The sequence below is a fragment of the Nicotiana tabacum genome, chromosome 21 (genome assembly GCF_000715075.1).
Source record: "Nicotiana tabacum cultivar K326 chromosome 21, ASM71507v2, whole genome shotgun sequence".
NCBI lineage: Eukaryota > Viridiplantae > Streptophyta > Magnoliopsida > Solanales > Solanaceae > Nicotiana > Nicotiana tabacum.
In genome coordinates this window covers 59,356,374-59,359,794 of record NC_134100.1, presented here as the reverse complement: position 1 = coordinate 59,359,794, position 3,421 = coordinate 59,356,374, and positions in this window count along the sequence as shown.

Genomic DNA, 3,421 nt, shown 5'->3' with positions numbered 1-3,421 from the left:
GTTCTCAAGCTATAGTCAAAACCCGCCCTCAAGTCCTCTAGACTGGCCCATCATCAGCACACAGAAATCACATCTCGCACCTCATCCATGTAATCACAAGACGTCGATGGACAGCTGATACCGAGTGCTCACATGCACATACGAATGCGTGGAAGGAATTCAAAGATTTACGCTTCAAGCTGAATCAATATCGCACGATAAGGAAAGAAAGATGGGAAGTTTATCCTAAATGCCTTGTAGCCTCTCGAAGATAGGTATGGACCTCATCATACTGATCCGCAAGACTCTACTAGACACTTGGTCATAACCTGTAGAACCTATGAACCTAGAGCTCTGATACTAACTTGTCACGACCCAAAAACCCAACTAGTCGTGATGGAACCTAACCCAGCCCGCTAGGTAGGCCAATTAACAACTATCCAATTTAATGAGATTTGTTAAGAGAATAAATGATGATACAACTGCTTTTATAGAAGAATTTCCTAAGGACTAGTAGTACAAATCATAAGCTTCTAAGATTTAGAATTTACAAAGTTGGTGTGAAATAAAGTACATCATTTGTTTGAAATATACAGGAATAGATTAAACTTCTAAAGCTACCAAGATCAGGAGGCAGCAATGACCGAAATGCAGGTACATCTTCAAATCCAGCTCCCGCCCTACACAGCAACATCAGCATCCAACATTTGCACGCACGGTGCAAAAGTGTAGTATGAGTACAACAGACCCCATGTACTCAATAAGTAACAAACCTAACATTATGTTGAAAGTAGTGACGAGATGGGACAAGGGTCAGAGTCCAACTCCAATAATCAGCCATAGTTTATAACAATATAATAAAAATAGTACAAGAAAATAACTTAGAGATAAGATGCTCAACTCGTTCACAGTTACAGAAAAATAGGCATGATTTTCAAGTATAATAGTAAATCCCAAACCTTCCACCGAAAATACCAAAAACATATGAGTAAGTTCGAAAATTGTGATTTTTCCCAAAACCCTTTCAACAATAAATAAGATGTTTTATTTTTCAGATAGCATGAAGAAATTACATCTCTATGCCTACATGTAAATACGCAGGTGAAATCATAAATGTCACCAAAATCGGGTAGTAGAAGGAAATGCATCTCTATGCATGTATCTCAAGTACGCATGTCAAATGCAATGTATCTCAGTGATGAACTCATGTACTCACACTCTCAGAGTACTCAATCTCACTGTCTCGTATTCTCACTCTTCATGCTTAATACTCAGCACACTCAATCACTCAGTACTGTACAGGGCATATTCAACCCAATATGCAAAAGAAAAACCAGGGCAGATCCAGCCCAATGCAAATAAACCAGGGCATATCCAGCCCAAAGCAAATGAACCAGGGCAGATCTATCCCAAATGTAAATGATTGCTAGCAATTGCGCCCACTGTGGATGTGCAGACTCCGGAGGGGGCGATCCAGCCCAAGCACTATAATAAGCCAAATCATGGCATGAATCAATAAAGCATGCTGCGGCGTGCAACCCGATCCCTTAAATATCACTCATAACTTGACCTCGGCCTCACTCAGTCATCAATCTCTCTAGTCTCTCGGGCTTACAACACTCATGCTAAGCAGCCCAAATCAATGATATGAGCTGTGACAATATACAATAACAGAGATTGAGATACGATATATAATGATGAATACGACAAAGTACATAACTACAATTAAGAAAATAACTTATCAGCAAAGAACGACCATTGTGGGTCCCAATGGTACCAGCATATAGCCTAAACATGATTTCTATTATGAATCACAGCTCAAGTTCCCTAACACATAGAGTACAGTAAAAATGTTCAGATAAGATAGCTACACAAATCCATAAAATCTACTAAATCACAATTCACACGGTGCACGCCCATCACCTAGCATGCGCGTCACCTCGACATCAATCAAATAACACGTAATTCGAGGTTTCATACCATCAGCACCAAGTTTAGAAGTGTTACTTACCTCGAACAAGCCAAATCCAATACCGAGCAAGCCAAACAATGCTCCATAAATGCCATCTCATGCATACCAATCTTCGAACGGCTCGAAACTAGCCAAAAGCAACTCAAATACATTAAATAAAGCCCAAGGAAACAATTCCAAATGATAAAGATCGAATCTTTAATCAAAAGTCCAAAGTCAACCAAAACAAAACTCGGGCCCGCACCTTGGAACCCGACAAAACTTATAAAATCAGATAGCCCATTCAATTATGAGTCCAACCATACTAGTTTCATTCAAATCCAACTCCAAATCGGTGTTCGAAACTCAACAATTCACTATATGAAACTTTAGGCAAACCCCCCCCCCCCCCCCCCCAATTTCTCTTTAACATTCATCAACCAATTGACAAAAATGAAGATAGATTCGCAAAATATAATCAAAACCGAGTGTAGAACACTTACCCAATCCCTATGATGAAATTTGCCTCCAGCATCGCTTCGCTCCGAGCCCCAAATCTCAAAATATGATCAAAGAACCAAAAACCTCGATTTTTATAGCTTCTGCCCAGAAATTCCGCATATTCGGTCACACTGTTGCATCTGCGACCCCCGCTTCTACGGTAAGATTCTTCGCTTCTACGAAAACAGCTAGCAAAACTCCGCTTTTGCGAAGATCTTCACACCTGCGCTTCTAATTCATCGCCAAATTCTCTGCTTCTGCGATCTTCCTCACCCAACCTCTTCTCGTTTCTACGACCAATTTTTTGCATCTGTGGCCTCACATCTGCGTCCATTCTTCCGCAGATGCGGAGGCACCAGAACCAGCATACCTTCAGCAATGTAACATGAAATGAAAATGATCTGAACCTCGTTCGAAACTCACCCGGGCCACTCGGGACCCCGCCCAAATATACCAACAAGTCCCATAACATAACACGAACCTACTCGAGGCCTCAAATCACACATAACAACATCGAAACGACAAATTGTACCTCAATTCGAACACAAATGAACTCTAACTTTCAACTTCCAAAACTCACGCCGAAACATATCAGAACAACCCGGAATGAACTCTAATTTTGCACACAAGTCCCGAATAACATAATGAAGCTATTCAAATTCCTAGAACCATAATCTAAATCTGATATCCTCAAAGTTAACTCTCGGTCAAACTTATGAACTTTTCCAAACGTTCAAATTTCAATTTGGGCCGAAACCTTGTAGAAACATCTAAATGAAAATTTGGGCATACGCACGAGTCGAAAATAACCATCCGGACCTAACGGAACCATCAAAACTCCAATCCGAGGTGAAATACTAAAAAGTCAAACTTAGTCAACTCTTCCAACCTAAAGCTTAAATCATGAAATTCATTCTTCCAAATCGATTTCGAATAGCCTGAAAACCAAAACCGGCAATTCATACAAAGCATAATACATCATACGGAGCT